The following is a 21,389-nucleotide window of genomic DNA, read 5'->3' as shown; positions in this document are numbered from 1 at the left end:
ACTGATTAGAAAGGCACAGATACAAAGTATCCAGCCCCACCTCAGACCTACTGAATCATAAAACTCGACATGGGCCCAGTAATCTTGCCCTCTAGAGGATGCCTAAGTTTGAGAACCAATGATGTAAGGAACTTTGGATTTATAAGGAACTTTGGATTTTATTACAAAATGAAAAACTACTGGAGAGTTTTGAGCAGATGTAGGGTAAATGGAAGCGTCAGGCTATTTTTCACTTCCCATGGCTAACGGCTACAGCCACCAGCTGCAGCCTATGCAAAAAGTGCTTGGGAGAGTGAGGATGGGATGCACACACCTGTAATTATGGACACCTGGACCCAAAGAGCAAGTGCACATGTGTAAATGCATGTTTAAATGTCTGTGTCTACAGGAAGGGGATAAAGTAACAGCAGCAGCCCAGCAGGAGGACCACTCTGAGGCGAAACCATGAGGCAGCTCAAACTAAGAACACCACAGAGGGCCAGAGAAAGAGCTGGGGGAGTGGGGAAACTCAGTTTCCTGCCTCCCAGCCCCCTGCCCAGCCTGTGCTTGCCTCCTTCCATGCCAGACTCCCTGCCTGGTGTGCCTGTGTACCTGAGCACATTAAAGGCCTGAAAAGTCTATCGAGGGCTCCAGGGTTCTCCTTTCCATCTGTCCGAATTGACAGTGATGCTGCCCTGTGCATGCTTGCATTATAGCAGAGAAATGACAGCTGACTTCATATTAAAGAACCAGCCAAGTTCTACACCAAGTTGAAGACAGATTTTGCAAAGGCAAAGCAACTATGCAGCACTCATTGAAAGAAATAACTGGTAGGGGTAAAGCAATGAAGAGTATTTCCACACTGAATATAGTTTGGAAGAGCAGGGTTTACTGGCTGACTGGATATGGAAAGTGAAAAAGAATTATGAAGGCTAACTCCAATATTTTCTAGAGCAACTGCCAAAATGATGTACTATGGAGAAGATACAGTTTTGTAGGTGTTACAGATACAGGGCAGCAGGGGGCACTGAAATTGGCCAAGGATGGTGCCCAAATAGCTCACCGGTCACCGTCTTGAGTTCTCCACCCTCACATGCACAATTCCAAGACTGATTTAACAAACCAGGAAAAAATAGAGTTATTGAGGCCAAAAATGGTCGCTTACCTCACCTGAAGCAGTGTCGAGAGTTTTAAAGTCCTAAATACAAATGCTTCCAACATTGCATTGACCCGCCACAGGAGACAGAGCACATGGCAGCCAGACTATAGGCCAGGATCCAACTCATGAATATGCAACAGGGTGGGCTCCTGGAAAGGGGGAGCTTCCAAGTTTCCTGCCCCATCCAAGGGTGGGTGGAGCTGAGCAGGGCAAGAAGAAGCTGCAGAGGAGACTGAGAAGGAAGGAGCAGGATGGAGCCAGAGACCTGGAGGAGGCACATGGAGAAACTGTGCTTGGCTTTTGTTCATGGACGGGGTGACACAGATGTGGGTGAGAGACGTGTGGGGAGGGGACAATGGCAGCTTTTATCTTGATTTTGATTTTGCTCTTTTCCTTCCGGACTTGTCTGGTTGTTTCTGACCCTTTTCTGTGGGTCCCCACTGGAAGGTGCTTTGGACTTGGGGCAGGCTTTGGGGCTTTGCTCTGGGCCAGTCCTGTTTGGATGGACTTTTATCCACGAGGGGACAGGTAACTTTGGGTGCCTGGTTTAGAACCTAGATTCTTTGTTTTTCCTGTATTGTTTCCTAGTTGTATTAAAGTTCCTTCCTATTAAAGTCTCATATGTTTTGTGTTGACGTGGTGGATGGCAGAACCCATTTACAGCAGGCAGGTTTGCGGGGTCTGGGGTGCCACTCTCCCTGCCCTGTAACAAAGACAGCATATACGGGCAGGAGGCCATAGGGCAGGTTTTCTATGACTCGAGCAGACGGGGTAAAAGAAGAGTCCTGGAGCCCTCAGTGCCTTTTGCAGGCTCTTATTGGGATTTACCAGGAATATGACAGGCAAGGTGCCAGAAAGAGAACCAAAGAGAAGTAGAGGCCACAAGAGAGTGACAGAGAGCAGCCCCCCAGAATTCTTCACTCTTTCTGGGCTCTCCGGTGTTCTCTCATAACTACAGTGAGATATCATCTTACACCACTGAGAATGGCACATATAAAAAAAAAAACTTGCAACAACAAATGTTGGCAAGGATGTGGAGAGAAAGGAACTCTCCTGCACTGTTGGTGGGAGTGCAAACTGGTCCAACCACTATGGAAAGCTGTCTGGAGGTTCCTCAGTCTATTAAAAATGGAGCTACCATAGGACCTGGCAATTCCACTCCTTGGTAATTTACCCAATGGACACAGAAACATTAATTCAAAAGGGCACCTGCACCCCTATGTTTATAGCAGCACTATTTATAATAGCCAAGCTATGGAAACAACCCAAATGCCCAAAAATAGATGACTGGATCAAGAAGATGTGGTGCATATACACAGTGGAATATTACTCAACAATCAAAAAAGATAAATTCATGCCATTTGCAGCAACATGGATGGAGCTGGAAGGGATCATGTTCAGCAAAATAAGCCAGAAAGAAAAAGAAAAATACCAGATGGTCTCACTCATAGCAGGAATTTAGAAAACCTAAATAAGGGACCAGGAAAAAGACTAATTACAATAAAGTAAAAATCAAAATCAACAAGCAACTATAAACCAGAGACACACTATGGGGGAAGGGATAGGAGGATTACGGTCAAAATAAAGGGGGTGGGAACTGTATGGGGACTATCACCAAGATGAAAATGCATACATTGTGGAAAAATGAAAAATGAAAAAAATATATAAAAAAAGATTTTAATTAAAAAAATAAAAATGTTACTGAGATGTATGCCATGTAGTGTTTTACCTGTATTTTGCTCTATATATTTTATAGTTTCAGATCTTATGTCCAATTCTTTTATCCAGTTTGAGTTGTTTTTTGTGCATAGTGTGAGGTAGTAATCTAGCTTTGTTATTTTGCCTGTAGTAGTCCAGTTTTCCCAGCACCATTTATTGAAAAAACTGCCTTTTTTCCATTGCATATTATTTGATCCTTCATTAAAGATTAGTTGTCCATAAATATGTGGGCTTATTCCTAGGTTTTCTATTCAATTCCATTGGCTGTGTGTCAGTTTGTATGTTTTTGTTCCAGTACCATACTGTTTTAATTATTATGGTTTGGTAGTACAGTTTGAAGTCTGGACATATGTTACCTCCATTCTCCTTTTTTTTTTTTTTTTAGTCAGGAATGCTTTGGCTATTCGAGTTTTTTTGTGATTCCATGTGAATTTCATCAATATTTGTTCTATTTCTTTGAAGAATGTTGTTGACATTTTTATTGGAAAAGCATTGAATCTGTATATTGCTTTTGGTAGGATGGACATTTATATAATGTTAATTCTTCCAATCCATGAGCAGAGAATGTCTTTCCATTTCTTTCTGTCTTCTTCCATTTCCTTTAACAATGTTTTATATTTACTTTACATAAGTCTTTCACCTCTTTTGTTAGGTTTATTCCCAAGTATTTGCTTTTTTTTTGTTTCAATTACAAAAGGGATGGTTTTCTTGATTTCTTCTTCAGATTGATTGTAGGATATAGGAAGGCTACTGATTTTTGTGTGTTAATTTTGCATGTTGCTACTTTACTAAAATGGTTGATTATTTTGATTCATTTTCTGTGGCATTATTTTAGCATTCTACAAGTATATTATCATATCATCTGCAAATAGTGATAGTTTTAAAAACCTCTTCTTTCCCTATTTTGATTCCTTGTATGTCTTTTGCTTGTTTTATTGCTCTGGCTAGGACTTCTAGTATTATACTGAAAAGCAGTGGTGAGAGTGGACATCCTTGTATTAGTCCAGATCTTAAGGGAAAAATTTCAGCTCTTCACCATTGAGAATGATATCAGCTATGGGTTTGTCATATATTGCCGCAGACCAGCTCAGCGGTGGCGGGAGATCGAGACAGTCTCATGGTTGAGTGAGAACGAGCAAAAGGTGGTCGAAGGAATTAGGGCAGGGGACAAGAAAGAATGACACACAGACACACTCAAGGGAGAGTGAAAATCTGAGTGTAATTTGCTCAAATCATTACGCATATTTATACATTTTCAAAAGGCATTAGGTCACACAAAATCTATTTTCCCAGCATAACAATGTTTCTTGTTACCTAGGCATAGAATACAATTTTCTAGCTAATAGTTTACAAGTTGCTAAGCATATGTGGTTACATTTCCTGAAACTGATTTTTACATATATAGAAAAAGTCAGGTAAGAAAATTAATTATGGACAAGTTGCTAAGTTACTGCTTATTCAGAAACAATGATTAACTGGTTAATGGTTAAACTGCTTTGTAGGTAATTCCATCAGGCTTGTTTGTAGGCAATGCTCTTAGCAGCCTTGTTTTCAAGCAAAGAAGGGGTTTTTTACTGCAGGATTATTGCCTAGATTGGGCTTACAGGCTTGTAGGCCTTGTTTGATCTGAACACCAAAGTTTATTATGATGAAGCCCCTTGGGGACTGCGCCTGTCTTAGGTCATCAGGAGTCACAGACATGAGGCTGGCCAGTGCCTTCTTTAGTCTGCCCCCGATCTTACCCATCATTGACTGTCCAGTCCAGCGCACAGGGGAAGAGGGTCTTACGTACTCTACTTGTGAGCATCCACAGTACAGCCACTCTTTATTTCATCCAATTACTGGCGAGAAATGGTGGCAACAGTGGCATTGCCAACCATGGAGGCAGGAGCTGCCACAGTTCCCCCTTTATTTTTAAATTTAAGCTGCAGTAAATATACATCACAACGCAGTGATGTAATGGACTTACTGAGGAGTTTCAGAAACACCGGCATCGGGAGGCAACACACCAAGAGAACAAGCATAATTACTCCAAAGGAAATGAGAAAATGTAGCCAATTGGATGGTGCTAAGGAATGTAAAGACTCTGAAAACGTAGAGGCAAAATCAGACAAGGCAGGTTCAGACAGGTGGGCTTGACTCATGGCTGAAATCTCAGCCTAGAGAGAAGTCAGATCGTGGCTAGTATCACTTTTGCGCCATATGCCAAGTAAATGATTTTTAATGAAATCCCAATCATAGGAAGAATTATAAGGTTTGGGCATAACACAAATAAATCTGAATTGAGCATGGCACCGGGTAGAGAGAAGCCATTTAATTTGTCGAACTTCTTCACCAAGTGCCAACACTGTCTTCTCCAAAGCATTCAGTTTCTGTTCTAGCTTTTGATCAATGTCATGTTGCAGAGCTAAAGGCAAAGTAACATTTTTTTGTGAGATCATTAACAAAATGAGCAGTATGCATTTCCTGAACCAGGGCAACAGATGAAACTGTAAGAGAAGTCACAATAGCAATTAAGGCAGCAATATGTAAAATAAGCGTAGCAACAAAATGTTTAGAATGAATTAAAGCATTGACTTCCTGAATAATTTGTAAAGCAGTATTGTCAAACCATGGGGTATCTTGTAAATCAACAGGTAATATAACATAAGAAGGTCTATTTAACATAACCATAGTAGAAAAAATATGAACAATATTAGGAGTTAGGCAATTAGACAACACACATTTAGAACAGGTGACAGAATAGGAATTCCCGTGGCGGGAAATGTTCATTGTGTTGGAAGATCCAAAAAGCAATGTATAGGGGTATCCAATGCAGGCATGAAGATTGAAATTCCATACGGCATAGATATCTTGTCTGGCACTAAAAAGTTTGATAGTATTCACAGCAGCAAAAAGACAAAAAAGTTTAAGTAAGCACGAGTCCCATTGGAAGTGGTGAAGAAGTAGGTGATCTGTGACTTTTCAGGTTTCAGTCAGTGAAGAGGAGGAACCAAGGTGTTGGTTTAATTTAGCAGGGACCAGATGGGTGCATTAGCATCATTAAACAAATATTAGATAAATTAATAAAAAGGAACAAAAAAATTAGAGTACCAGATAGATACTTTGTACATTTTTTACATAGAGGTGACTCAATAGGAAAGACAAAAATACCTTTTATACCAGACTTTTTATTTTTTTAAATAAACACATTTAAACAAAGTAAATTATTAATATTTAACATAATTTTAAGGCATATATGCCTTGAATTATATTATAAAATTTGAACTAGTTTTTGTTTACCAAAAATAAAAAAAAAATTTGATGGTGATTGTAAGATTTGTTTTTATGAGAATTTATATAGGCGCCATTTATAATTAATCCTCCAGAGAGAAAAAACAAAACAAAATAAAACAACACAAAACAAAACACAAAGACAGACAAACAGATACAGAGATCTCTTGATATATATTTAAAATTTTGGCCATATGTATATATTTTAAGAAATAGTTATTTTATTGATTTTTGTGACGTCACTGAGGTTTTTTAATGAGTTAAAAGCTAAAACTGTGCAGAAAATAAGTATCTAATTTTAATTATTACCAAAGGCTTTGGGCTCGAGACCACAACAATCAGGCAGTTTTATTAACTTTTTTAGATAAGAGAATATTTTTTGAGTTTATATTTTTAAAAAGTGATTTTTTGGCTTTAGGTTTTCAATGCTTTATTATACTGAGAGCAAGTATATATTAAAACAAAAAAGAATATTGTTATTTTGATAACAGAAGAAGAGGGAAATTTTTACAGTTTGTTTGTTTTTAGGCTTTTATTAAAATTTGAGGTTTGAATTTAGCTCAAATATGTTTGTATTATTATTTAATTTTTTAGGTTAATTAATTTTAACAAGAAATTTAACCTTTTACAGGTTCAATAAGTAAATCTAAAAACTTTTATTCAACAAATAAGCATTTTGTATAGCTTGTTAGCAAATTCAAAATAACTCAGCAGTTTTTTCCTTAGACAATTTGGACTTTAAAATTCAGAAAAAAACATAGGGAAATAAAACTTTTTTCCTAGAATGAACCAAAACAGTTTAGTCCCCTACAGCAGGAAGGCAGTAGAGACTTGCCAGTGATCCTAACACTGGAGAAAAAGTCCAGGCAGCTGCTTGTTGAGACCAGGGGCAGCCCCCACCCATTCGTTGCAGTGGGTTTATAATATTATTATAAAAACCTTTAGTTATATTATATAGTTATATTTAACCATTTTTTATTACCTTAGCAATAGTAAATGAACTTTAAATACTATTATTTAGAAATTTTTTATTTATTTATTTTAAAAGAATAAATGGCCTAACCACATACTTAGAATCAGAAAACAAAGTTAAAGGCTGAGCAAAATGCTCAAGTGTCATAATGACTGTAATTATTTCAGCCTGCTAAGCAGAGACATTTTTAGAGACTTTTTGTAAAGGTCCATCTCCAAGACTATAAACTGAAGAGACTCCAGACAAAGAGCCATCAGTGAAAATGACCTTTGTATTGGGTACAGGTTCAGAATTAATAATTTTTGGAAAAATAAGTTTAGTTTTTTTTTGCAAATTTCAATAATGGATGTTGAGGCAAATTAAATTTAACTTGTCCTGAAAAATTTTGCATGGCAACTCCCCAATTATTATCATTTTGCAATAAAAATTCAAATTGGAGTTTATTATAAGGAATTGTAATATTTGCAGGATTCCGTCCAAAAAGTTCACGAGATCTGATGATGCCTTTCATTATTAAAAATGCACACATGGATGGATATGCCATCACCACACGTGTTTATACATGGGAGAGATGCAACCATTCCAAAATGCCCTCCTGCCATAAGCAGGCTGTAGGAGTATAGGCAGTTTGCATGATCAACAAATCCCATGTTTTAGAATAATCAATTTGAGTAACTCTTGCTTCTGAAATTTTCTGTTCAACTAAACGAAGGCTTTGTAATGCCTCCGGAGTCAAGGCACGAGGAGATCTAGGATTTGAATCGCCTTGTAGAATTGCAAAAAGTGGATGTAAATCTCCTGTAGTAATTTTCAAATAAGGCCTGACCCAATTGATATTACCTAGTAACTTTTGAAAGTTATTTAGAGTTTGCAATTTATCAATACGAATTTGTAAATTTTGAGTCATAATGTGATCATCATAAATGATTTTTTCTAAATAATTTAAAGGCCGATCCTTTTGAATTGTATTTGGTGTTACTACCAGACCATAAGCTGTCAATTGTTCTATCAAATGGGTTAAAATTGAGTCTGCAACACCCTTTAAAGGATGACTTAAAAGAATATCATCCATATAATGAATAATATATGCCTCTGGGAATTTAATTCTAGTAACCTGCAAGGACTGATCAACAAATTTTTGACACAAAGTAGGAGAATTTTTCATTCCTTGGGGCAAAACTTTCTACTGATATCTTTGCCATGGTTGTTGAAAATTGTTAGATGGAATACTAAAAGCAAATTTTTGACAATCATCTGGATGTAATTTTATTGTAAAAAAGCAGTCTTGTAAATCAATAATAATAACATAATTGTCTTTTGGAACTGCTACAGGAGAAGGCAATCCTGGCTGTAGGGCACCCATATCCTGCATAGTGGCATTTACTGCTCTCAAATCTTGCAAAAGTCGCCACTTGCCATATTTTTTCTTAATACAAAAAACAGGAGTATTCCATGGACTTATAGAAGGTTTTAAATGCCCCTTAAGTAATTGTTCCTGAACTATAGTTTGGATAGCCTGGATCTTTTCTGCTGTCAGGGGCCATTGATCGATCCAGACAGGAGTTTCGTATTTCCAACTGATCTTATCAGCATATTTTTGATTTTCAATGGCCCCTATAAAAAAGCCTGTTCATCAATCACATCTGGAGTAACTAGAGACAATTGCAGAGATTCCATGATGTCATGTCCCCATAAGGAGAACGGCAATGCAGGAATTACATAAGGCTGAAACAAACCTTTCTGAGTCCCTAATTGCCAGGATAATATTTGTGAACTTTGAGCCACATTATTTGCCATACCCAATCCAATCAACGTGGAGGAGGAATTTGAAACTGGCCGCGCAGCAGGCCAGTCCTTCCCTGCTATACATGATCTATTTGCTCCTGTGTCTAGCAACCCCATGATTGGATGTCCATTAACAAACAATTTTTTCAATGGCCATTCTTTTGTAATGCTCTGGGTCCATGCAATTTACATCTGTGGATCCAAAGTCTTCATCACCTCTTTTTTCTTTTAAAATTGGATTAGGCAATTTAACATAAGATAGCACAAGAATTTGTGCAATACATTGATCTTTGTGAATTTGTATTGTTTCTTTTAAAGGTCGAACCATGACTTTAACTTTCCCTTCAAAATCTGAGTCAATTATTCAAAATCTGAGTCAATTATTCAAAATCTGAGTCAATTATTTAGAACTTCAAAATTTTTTTTTTTTTTTTTTTTATAATTTGAACTACGGCCAATTATAAGTCCAACCGTTCCTTGTGGAAGCGGTCCCTTTAAGTAAGTGTCAACTAAATGAACTCCATCCGTGGCTGACATGAAAACATCAGCCATGGCTGCAAGATCTAATCCTGCACTTCCAGGAGAGGCTCTTGGCAAATCATGTACAGCTACATTCGTAGCAGGCGCAGGTGTTTCCTCAGAGCTTATTTGCGCCGGAGTATACCCTCCTTTATTGATGGGGCTGAGGGCTCGCCCCTCTGAGAGTTGTTTTTTGTTTTTTTTTTTTTTGATTCTCTTCTATTTGTTTTAATTTATGTCCATCCTTATGCCACTTACTGTTCCTGGAGGAGGGGCGTGCAGCCTCTTTGGTTTAGAGCATTTACATTGTTTTTTCTTGCTAAAATAATTTGGAGCCATAAGAGTATTTTGTGGCACTGGGTTTTGTTTTGGTTCTGTTGGCCTACAAAGATCAGCAAATGCTTCTTCAAAGTCACTATCATCCTCATCACCCATAACTTCTGCATGTTCAGGATCTCCATGGTGACAATCTACAAGTTCTCCTTCTGCAATAGGTGCAGTAGGGAACACAGCACCCGGATATGTTTTAGATTTATTGGCAAAAGGAAAGCTTCCTGATCACTACTTTTTTCTGAGATTTCTCCTTTCCATAGATCTGCTTCCGTAGTATCAACTAATAAATTTCTAATTTGTACCCATAGAGGAAAAGCCTGAACGGGCACCTGTGTAGGGCCGTTTTGAATATAAAATTTTTGAATTTCTTTTCCTACATGTATCCAATTTGTCAAAGACAAACTGCCCTCTTCAGGAAACCAGGGGCAGATTCTTAAAATAAACTCATAAAATTCACTGAGGGACCTGTTACTTATTGTCATCCCTCGGCTTTTTAACATGTGACTTAAAACAGAAAGGAAAAGTCATCTATCTCTAGAGTGAGAATGTCCCATTTTTATAGATTGCTCGTCCTCTTTAACTGGTCATCCTTTACCAGTGGGCCCGCAGCGCCCCGACGAGATTCCCTATCCTTCGACTAAATTTTTAGAAAAAAAAGGTGGAGAGATAGCTTACCTCATGCTCGTTCTTCCAAACACGTCTTCTTCTTAAGGAAATGCCTAGAGAGTTTTTCGCCTAAAAGGCGAAACTAAAAACACTCAGCGATGCTCGGCTGACCATACTCCTCGCGGAGTATCAGAAAGCCTTGGTATAGGGGTGACCGTACAAGCTCCGGTCTTGGACTCCACAAGGAGACCCCACTAAACCTTACGCCTTTCGCAGAACTGCAGCTACGAGCCCACACAGGCTCCGCGGCTCAAGGGAGCCTTGGAACTCAAACACAATTACTCACACAAACTTACACACAGTCTCACAAAGCAGAGAAAGTCGATTCTTCCAGCTTCACTGAGCCCCACTGTTTGGGACTCGAGCCCCACGTTCGGGTGCCACCTGCCGCAGACCAGCTCAGCGGCGGCGGGAGATCGAGACAGTCTCATGGTTGAGTGAGAACAAGCAAAAGGTAATCGAAGGAATTAGGGCAGGGGACAAGAAAGAATGACACACAGACACACTCAAGGGAGAGTGAAAATCTGAGTGTAATTTGCTCAAATCATTACGCATATTTATACATTTTCAAAAGGCATTAGGTCACACAAAATCTATTTTCCCAGCATAACAATGTTTCTTGTTACCTAGGCATAGAATACAATTTTCTAGCTAATAGTTTACAAGTTGCTAAGCATATGTGGTTACATTTCCTGAAACTGATTTTTACATATATAGAAAAAGTCAGGTAAGAAAATTAATTATGGGGCCTCCCCGGTGGCGCAGCGGTTGAGCGCTGGGTTGCGAAGCTGCCCGCGGCCTCTGCGGTGACGGTTCGATCCCCGGCTGGATCCCCGGCTGCTCCCCGGCCACCGGAGGAGGGTCCCACATGGCGCGCAGACCTCTCCTGCGGCCCGCTGCTCCCCTCAGCAGTGTACTTCGGTCCTTCTGCCTGCTCTGCTCCCCGCTCTGGCTCTGGTGAATTCTCTCACCCTCCCGCGCTTCTGACTGTACCCAGTGCATGTGTAAACAAAACAAACAAATAAACAAATAAATAAATTAAAAAAAATTAATTATGGACAAGTTGCTAAGTTACTGCTTATTCAGAAACAATGATTAACTGGTTAATGGTTAAACTGCTTTGTAGGTAATTCCATCAGGCTTGTTTGTAGGCAATGCTCTTAGCAGCCTTGTTTTCAAGCAAAGAAGGGGTTTTTTACTGCAGGATTATTGCCTAGATTGGGCTTACAGGCTTGTAGGCCTTGTTTGATCTGAACACCAAAGTTTATTATGATGAAGCCCCTTGGGGACTGCGCCTGTCTTAGGTCATCAGGAGTCACAGACATGAGGCTGGCCAGTGCCTTCTTTAGTCTGCCCCCGATCTTACCCATCATTGACTGTCCAGTCCAGCGCACAGGGGAAGAGGGTCTTACGTACTCTATTTGTGAGCATCCACAGTACAGCCACTCTTTATTTCATCCAATTACTGGCGAGCAATGGTGGCAACAGTGGCATTGCCAACCATGGAGGCAGGAGCTGCCACAATATATGATTTTTATCATGTTAAGGTATGTTCCTTGAATCCCAAGAATTTCGAGGGTCTTCATCATAAATGGGTGTTAAACTTTGTCGAATGTTTTCTCAGTATCTATTGATATGATCATATGTTTTTTATTGTTCTTTTTGTTGATGTGCTGGATTGCATTAATTGAATTTCCAATGTTGAACCATCCTTGTGCCCCTGCAATAACTCCCAGCTGGTCATGGTCAATCATCTTTTTGATGCATTGATGGAACTGTTGGCTAGGATTTTTGCATCAGTGTTCATTAGAAAGATTGGCCTGTAGTTTTCTGTTTTGGTGTTGTCCTTATTCAGTGTTGGTATTAACGTAATACTGGCTTCTAAAATGTACTTGGTAGAATGCCTTCCTTCTCAATTCTTTGAAACAATTTGTGTAGGATAGGCACTAGTTCATTTCTGAATGTTTGGTAAAATTCATTTATGAAGCCGTCTTGTCCAGGGCTATTGTTTTTAATTTTTTAATTTTTTTTTCTTTCTTTCTTAAAAACTTGTGTGGTCTTTTGCAAGTATGGTACAATTCAATAACAAGTTTTTTTTTTAAAGATTTATTTTTATTTACTTATACAAGCATTGGGTACAGTCAGAAGCGCGGGAGGGTGAGAGAATTCACCAGAGCCAGAGCGGGGAGCAGAGCAGGCAGAAGGACCGAAGTACACTGCTGAGGGGAGCAGTGGGCGGCAGGAGAGGTCTGCGCGCCATGTGGGACCCTCCTCCGGTGGCCAGGGAGCAGCCTGGGATTGAACCGGCGCTGCAGAGGCTGCAGGCAGCTTCGCAACCCAGGGCTCAACCACTGCGCCACCAGGGAGGCCCCAGGGCTATTGTTTTTGGGGATGGTTTTGTTTTGTTTCATAATTAACTTATTTATGGTGCCCCGTGTGAGGAACCCAGTGTGGCGACAGAGACGACCTCTCCATGCTCGACCCCAACAAAAGGGAAGCCTGTCCAAAGGGAAGGACTCTGACTTCATTCTGGTAAGGAACACAGGAGGTAAAGGACTAGCCTTGCACTTCTGTGGGGAGGCCAAGTTAGGTACTTTCGCTTAGAGATTTCTTTTTCTTTTCTCTGTTTGAGTTTTGCTTTTGCTTTTAAACTATGGGAAATATACTGACACATAAAAAGAAACAGTATAAATTACAATTACAAAATCTTTTAAAAGTGGGAAGATGCAAAGTAACTGGGCGACTACTCAATAAATTACTTCTAATCATTAGACAACACTGTCCTCAGTACCCAAAAGAAGGGAGTTTAGATCTGGAAGACTGGGAAAAGGTAGGGCAATGGCTAAGATGATCAGCTGGACCTGTAAAAGTGTCTCACCTTAACACATGGACTCTGTCGATTAGCACCAAGACCCATTCAGGAAGAAAGATAGCACATCCAAATGGCCCAGGGCTTTCTGCCCCAACACATCCTCATCCTCCTTTCCCTCCTCAGCTATCTCCAGAAAATTTTGAGCCCCTCATAAAAATAAGGTGACAATGAGAGGGTAAAATATTATTCAAGGAGGAGGCCAGCATCTCCAACCTAAAAAATTGCCACTTGCTGTTTTTTAAAAATTTAGAAAAAGTATTTCTGACAATGGTATTCAAAGTTCATTTAAAAAAAAAGTGTTAAAGCTATAACAAATGGGTATGAAATGACTGCATGGGATTAAAAGTCCTTATCAAAACAGTACTGACCCCTGCTCAGTATAGTGTCTGGCTTCAGGATATTTCACCACAATTAAAAAAAAAATACCCACTACAGTTGGCTGGTGAGGGAGATGCTTCTGGTCTCTACAAACAATGGACCTTTCTTTTGTCCACCTTGCAATACTGTTTTGGTCTGTTCTGTGGGTAAAATATTCTATTTTCTTATGTTTTCCTAATCTTATAATCTGACTGTTTAAGGTAAAAATTGCTAAGTTACTTTGAACTTGCTAATATACTATACTGAACACTTAATTGTTGGAAGAAAATAAACTTCTAAATTTATTGGGTCTGTAAAAATTTAAAACTAATTAACCTGTTAAAAACTATAGAGTAAAGGACCTCCCTGGTGGCACAAAGTGTTTGAGCACTGCAATGTGAGGTGGTCCATGGCCTCTGCAGCATGAGTTCAATCCCAGGCCAGCCAGGAAGCAGCACAAATGGCACAGCAGACCTCTCCTGTCTCACCTGCTGCCCCCTCAGCAGTGTACTTAGGTCAGTCTGCCTGTTCTGTTTCCCGCTCTGTCTCTGGTGAATCCTCTCACCCCCCACATCTCTGACCTGTACCCCAGCTCTTGTATGCATAAACAATAAATCTTTTTTTAAAATGTATAGAGTAAAAATGCAGCTTTCATCAGTTAAATTCCAAACCTCAGATATCTGATGAATTTCAAAAAAAAAAAAATCTGTGTCTATCATTTTCTTATGTCTCCAGATGGTTAATTATAAATAGTGCCTATATAAATTCTAATAAAAAATCCCAAATTTTGAGATTATGATCTAAAATTTTGGTAATCAAAACCTAGTTCAAAACTTAATGGTTGGGCGGAGCAACATGGCAGCGAGGAGATGCTGCGAGTAACATCTCCCATTAAAAAAAAGTTAATAGGGAGGAAAAGCGGCAGGTCCCAGTGAGAACTGGGACACGGAAGATAAACAGACGACTCCAGCAAACTACCCGAAGAAGAAAGTTGCCATTAAAGAGGACTAGAAGGGAGGAAAGTGCAGAAACCTGCTCCCCTCCCCCACCCTCAGAGTTGGCACTCTGCGACCAACAGAAAGGAGGAAAACAACAAATTAAAACGACCAACAAGAACAAACTATGCAGCAAGCGGGACTGTGAGTGGAAAGGAACTATCTCAGCCACCACACCCCATGAACTGGAGCTGTGGAGAACCCTGGAGGATTCGCCGCGGCAGTGAGCAAACAGCTCCGGGTGACATTAGAGAACAACAGAGACGCTGGAGACCTGCACACAGCCCTGGGCCAGCCGGTAAACTTGTGCTGAAAAGCAGCACGGCACGCTTGAAAAGCAAACGCAGATCTGGATTGCGGCTGCCCAGGTCCCCGCGCATGTGACCTAGGCTTGCAGGGAGATGCGCGGGGACCCTCACTGAGGTGAAAGCCCCTCACTGAGTAATCAGGAACCAGGCAACCAGGCACGGGAGCTGGGTGCAAAAGACTCCATTTTGTGGACACTGAACTGAGCTACAGCCCGCGTCCTGGACCTGAGGGCTTTGGAACTGAGACCCGGGGCACGAAATTGGGGCATGGGTTCTCCACGACGGTGGGGCACAAGGCAGACACAGCACCCCAAAGCCTTTGAGGTTTACCCTAGCATTCCCGCTCTATTCCCTGTCCCACGGGGTGGAAAAATCAGTTCCCCAAGGGCTCTAGGAGAGATCTCTGACACCACCTAGCGACTTGAAACCAGCAGGAGCCAGTGGCCAGTTGGGAAGTTAGCCCACACCAGGCCCCTTCCGACCAGTAGTCTCAGCCCACAGGGGGATCGGGCACCCACGGCCGGGGCAGACTGGACGCGCAGAAGAGTGTGCCTTAGACCGGACACGCAGGGAGTGCGCCCCACATTGCCATTTTAGAACAGGGACATTTCTTCAGTAAAGACTGCCTGCAGAAGGCTCCCTCAGGAGCCAGAGGTGAGCGGGGAAGCTAGCCCACGCCAGGCCCCTTCTGGCCTGCAGTCCAAACCCAGAGGGGGAGAGGGAACCCACAGCTGGGGCAGACCAAGCACACAGGGGAGTGTGTCCCCACATCGGCATTTTAGAACAGGGACCTTTCTTCAGTAAAGTCTGCTTGAAACAGACAGATGGCCCCTGGAGGAGCCAGAGGAGAGCAAAGAAGCTCACCCAAGATGCTGGCCAGTCCCAGCAACACAGTGTCCCAATGCATACGACAAATTAGAAAACAGACAGTAGGGAGTAGAAGAACCACATGCAACCTAACGACTCCTCAGGAAAAAATCACACCACAAAAAGAAAACCACCCCCCAGATTGCAATGACAGTAACATCGAAGAACATCTGAGCCTTCCAGAAAGAGAATTTAAAATTGCCGTGATTAAAAAAATGACAGAACTGGGCGGCGAGGAGACTCTGCGAGTAAGATCTCCCATTAAAAAAAGTTAATAGGGAGGAAAAGCGGCAGGTCCCAGTGAGAACTGTGACACGGAAGATAAAGGGACGACTCCAGCAAACTGCCCAAAGAAGAAAGTTGCCATAAAAGAGGGCCAGAAGGGAGGGAAGCGCAGAACCCTGCTCCCCTCCCCCGCCCACAAAGTCGGCACTCTCCGACCGGCAGAGAGGAGGGAAACAACAAACCAAAACGGCCAACAAGAAAAACGGACGCAGCAAGTGGGACTGTGAGTGGAAAGGAACTATTTCAGCCACCACACCCCGTGAACGGGAGCTGTGGAGAACCCTGCAGGATCCGACACGGAGGTGAGCTCCAGGCGCCATTAAAGAGAGCCCCGCCCCCCAGGAGGAGACCAGCACCAGCACACAGCCCCGGCCGCCCGGTAAGCTTGCGCAGAAAGCAGCGCACTGATCCGGATCTGATCACAGCTGCCCAGGTCCCCGCGCCTGCGACCTAGGCTTGCGGGGAGACCGCGGAGGCCCTCCCTGAGTGAGTAGGAACAAGGCGCCCAGGCAGGGAAGCAGGATTCAAAAGGCGCCATTCCCGCGCCACTGATCTGGGCTACAGCCCGCGTCCTGGAACTGAGGGCTTTGGAACTGAGACCCAGGGCACGAAATTAGGGGCGTGGGTTCCCCACGACGGTGGGGCACAAGGCAGACACAGCACCCCAAAGACGTTGAGGTGTACCCTACCATCCCCGCTCTGCTCCCTGTCCCACGGGGTGGAAAATCAGCTCCCCAAGGGCTCTAGGAGAGATCTCTGGCGCCACCTAGCGACTTGAAGCCAGCAGAGGCTCCTGAAGGAGCTAGTGGCCAGCTGGGGAGTTAGCCCACACCGGGCCCCTTCCGAACAAGTAGTCTGAGCCCACAGGGAGAGCGAGCACCCACAGCCGGGGCAGTCCAGGCGCGCAGAAGAGTGTGCCTGAGACCAGACGCGCAGGGAGTGTGTCCCACATCACCATTTTAGAACAGGGACATTTCTTCAGTAAAGACTACCTGCAGAAGGCTTCCTCAGGAGCCAGAGGTGAGCGGGGGAAGTTCGCCCACACCAGACCCCCTCTGGCCTGCAGTCCAAGCCCAGAGGGGGAGCAGGAACCCACCGCCGGAGCAGACCAGGCGCACAGGGGAGTGTGTCCCCACATCGGCATTTTAGAACAGGGACCTTTCTCCAGTAAAGACTGCTTGAAACTGACAGATGACTCCTGGAGGAACCAGAGGGGAGCAGAGAAGCCCACCCAAGATGCCGGCCAGTCCCAACAACACAGTGTCCCAACGCATACGGCAAATTACAAAACAGACAGTAGGGAGGAGAAGAACCACACGCAACCTAGCAACTCTCCAGAGAAAAAGCACACCACAAAAAGAAAACCAGCCCCCAAATTGCAACGACAATAACTTGGAAGAATTTCTGAGCCTTCAAGAAAGAGAATTTAAAATTGCCGTGATTAAAAAACTGACAGAAGTCATAAAGGAAAACAATGATAAGGGAAAAATAATCAATGATCAGAACAATGCAATTGAGTCCCTAGAGAGGGAAAACAATGGTCAGAGGAAAGAAATTGAGTCCCTAAAGAGGGAAGTAAAAGAAATGAAGGAGATCAAAGAATTAATGGAAGAACTAAAGAATTCTGGGAAAAGCAATGAAAGCAGAATAGATGAAATGGAAGAACGAATAAGTAATCTTGAAGACACAGAAATAAAAAGACCAAAAGAAAAGGAAAGAGAAGTACGAAGGAAAAAGAACGAGGAAAGACTTCGGGAACTATCTGACTCCATGAGGAAAGGAAATATAAGAGTTATAGGAATACCAGAAGGAGAGGCGAGAGATGTAGGAACAGAGAAAATATTCAAAGAGATAATTGAAGAGAACTTCCCAAATGTGAAGAAGGAGCTGAAAATTGATATACAAGAAGCAAGAAGAACATCAAACTTCCACGACGAAAGGAAAAATACAGCAAGACACATAATAGTAAAGCTCCCAAGAATCCAGGACAAGGAAAAAATAATGAAGCTGAAAAGAGGGAAGAAACAGATAACATTCAAAGGAAAACCAATCAGGCTGACATCAGACTTCTCCGAAGAAACACTACGGGCAAGGAGAGAGTGGAGGGACATAGTCAACAGACTCCAAGAAAACAGATGCCAACCAAGAATACTCTATCCCGCAAAGCTCTCCTTCCTCTTTGAAGAAAGAATATGGACCTTCCCAAACAAACAGAAACTCCGGAATTTCATTGCAACTGAACCCCCACTCCAAAAATACTACAAGGAGTCCTAAAGCCAGAACCTCAGAGGGACGAATAACAATGAAAGAAGGCCAAAAAAAAAAAAGTCATTAAAAGAATAAATAAATAAAATCAAAGGAAAGACAAACACAATGGCAAATAAAGATGTTAACATATCAATATTAACTCTAAATGTAAATGGACTAAACTCTTCAATAAAAAGACACAGAGTTGCAGCCTGGATTAAGAAACAAAACCCAACCTTTTGCTGTCTCCAGGAAACACATTTAGCTACAAAAGATAAAAATAGGCTCAAAGTTAAAGGATGGAAAACAATCCTACAAGCAAATGGACCAAAAAAGAAAGCAGGAACAGCTATAGTTATATCAGATAATACAGACTTCAAACTCAAAAAGATAAAAAGAGACCCCAATGGTCACTACATTATGATCAAGAGGACAATACTTCAAGAAGAAATAACACTCATTAACATATACTCACCGAATGAAGGAGCACCAAAATATATCAGACAACTGTTGTCCTCTCTGAAAACAGACATCAGAGAAAACACATACGTAGTGGGAGACTTCAACACACCACTATCAACAATGGATAGATCAACAAGACAAAAAATAAGTAAAGAAACCAAAGCTCTCAATAAGGACCTAGAGCAATTGGGCTTAACAGACATCTATAGAACACTAAACCCCAAAAAAGTGGAGTACACATTTTTCTCAAGCGCACACGGATCATTCTCCAGGATCGATCACATACTGGGGCACAAGACAAATATCAACAGATACACCAAGATTGAAATCATATCAAATATCTTTTCTGACCATGAAGGCATCAAACTAGAAATAAACCATAAAAAGAAGGCAAGGAACTTTCCTACCTCATGGAGATTAAAAACCACACTACTGGAAGACCATTGGACTAATGAGGAGATCAAAGAAGAAATTAAAAAATTTTTTGAATTGAATGACAAGGAGGACACCAAAATCCTAAATGTATGGGATGCAGCAAAAGCAGTAATAAGAGGAAAATATATAGCAATAGAAGCTCACATCAAGAAACAAGAAAGAACGCAAAGAAACAACCTAATCTCGAAGCTCAAAGATCTAGAAAAAGAACAACAAAAAATCCCCAAAACCAGTAGAAGAAAAGAAATAATAAAAAGCAAAGGAGAAATAAATGAAATTGAAACTAAAAAAACAATCCAAAAGATCAATGAAACCAAGAGCTGGTTCTTTGAAAAAATCAATAAAATAGACAAACCCCTAGCCAGGCTCACAAAGGAAAAAAGGGAGAAAGCACAAATAAACAGGATCATCAATGAAAGAGGAGAAATCACAACGGACACAGCAGAAATCAAAAGAATAATCAGTAACTACTATGAACAGTTATATGGAAACAAGTTTAACAATCTAGAGGAGATGGACAAATTCCTACAACTCTACAATCACCCAAAGCTAGATAAAGAAGAAATAGAACACCTAAACAGACCAATTACAATTAGCGAAATTGAAATGGTAATCAAAAACATCCCCAAAAACAAAAGCACAGGACCTGATGGATTTACAAATGAATTCTACCAAACATTCAGAGACGAATTAGTGCCTATCCTTCACAAACTCTTCCAAAAAATTGAGAAGGAAGGGACAATACCAAACACGCTCTATGAAGCCAACATTACACTAATACCAAAACCGAACAAGGACAGCACAAAAAAGGAAAACTACAGGCCAATCTCCTTAATGAACACTGATGCAAAAATCCTCAATAAAATTTTAGCTATCAGAATCCAACAATGTATCCATAAGATAATTCACCACGACCAAGTAGGATTCATTCCAGGGACACAAGGATGGTTTAACATCCGAAAATCAATCAATGTTATCCAACACATCAACAAAAAGAAATATAAAAACCATATGATAATATCAATAGATGCTGAGAAAGCTTTCGACAAAGTGCAACACCCATTCATGTTAAAAGCCCTTGAAATTCTTGGGATACAAGGAACATACCTCAACATCATAAAGGCCATCTATGACAAGCCAACAGCCAGTATCATTCTCAATGTTGAAAAGCTGAAAGCAATTCCATTAAGATCTGGAACAAGACAAGGATGTCCACTCTCACCACTGCTTTTCAATATAATACTGGAAGTCCTAGCCAGGGCAATAAGACAAGAGAAAGACATCCAAGGAATCCAAATAGGAAAAGAAGAAGTCAAACTATCACTATTTGCAGATGATATGATATTATACATAGAGAACCCCGAAAACTCCACAGAAAAGCTAATTCAACTCATCAATCAGTTCAGCAAAGTGGCAGGATACAAAATCCACACGCAAAAGTCAGTAGCCTTCCTATACACAAACAATAAATCTGAAGAAGAAGAAATCAAAAAAACCATCCCTTTTGTTATTGAAACAAAAAAAATCAAATATTTGGGAATAAATCTAACAAAAGAGGTAAAGGACCTATACAAAGAAAACTATAAAACACTGTTAAAAGAAATAGAAGAAGACACAAAGAAATGGAGAGACATCCCCTGCTCATGGATTGGAAGAATAAACATTATTAAAATGGCCATCCTTCCAAAAGCAATATACAGATTCAATGCTATTCCAATCAAAATTTCAATGTCATTCTTCAAAGAAATAGAAAAATTATTGATGAAATTCATATGGAATCACAAAAAAACCCGAATAGCCAAAGCTCTCCTGAAAAAAAAAAAAGAAGGGAATGGAGGCATCACACTCCCAGACTTCAAACTATACTACAAAGCCATAATCATCAAAACTGCATGGTATTGGAACAAGAACAGACATATGGACCAATGGAATCGAATAGAAAATCCAGAAATAAACCCACAGATTTATGGTCAACTAATCTTTGACAAAGGAGCAAAGAATATGCATTGGAGCAAAGAAAGTTTGTTCAATAAATGGTGCTGGGAAAACTGGGTCGCTACATGCAAAAGAATGAAGCTTGACCACTACCTCACACCATACACAAAAATCAACTCAAAATGGATTAAAGATCTAGACATAAGACCTGAAACCATAA

The 21,389-nt window shown here is 41.0% G+C and overlaps 1 pseudogene across 1 annotated transcript in view; it reads right to left on the bottom strand.

The window, feature by feature from the left end:
• Positions 1-9,868, bottom strand: part of LOC311181544 (general transcription and DNA repair factor IIH helicase/translocase subunit XPB-like) — a 38,995-nt pseudogene extending 29,127 nt beyond the window's left edge. Inside the window, exon 1 of the transcript in view lies at positions 9,839-9,868. The product of the transcript in view is annotated as a general transcription and DNA repair factor IIH helicase/translocase subunit XPB-like (transcript). The remainder of the gene's footprint in view (positions 1-9,838) is intronic.
• Positions 9,869-21,389: the final 11,521 nt, after the last annotated feature.

Source organism: Talpa europaea, assembly GCF_964194135.1.
Source record: "Talpa europaea genome assembly, chromosome: 12".
Lineage (NCBI taxonomy): Eukaryota > Metazoa > Chordata > Mammalia > Eulipotyphla > Talpidae > Talpa > Talpa europaea.
The sequence above is the reverse complement of the archived record's forward strand: the minus strand, read 5'-3'. Positions and strand labels throughout refer to the sequence as shown.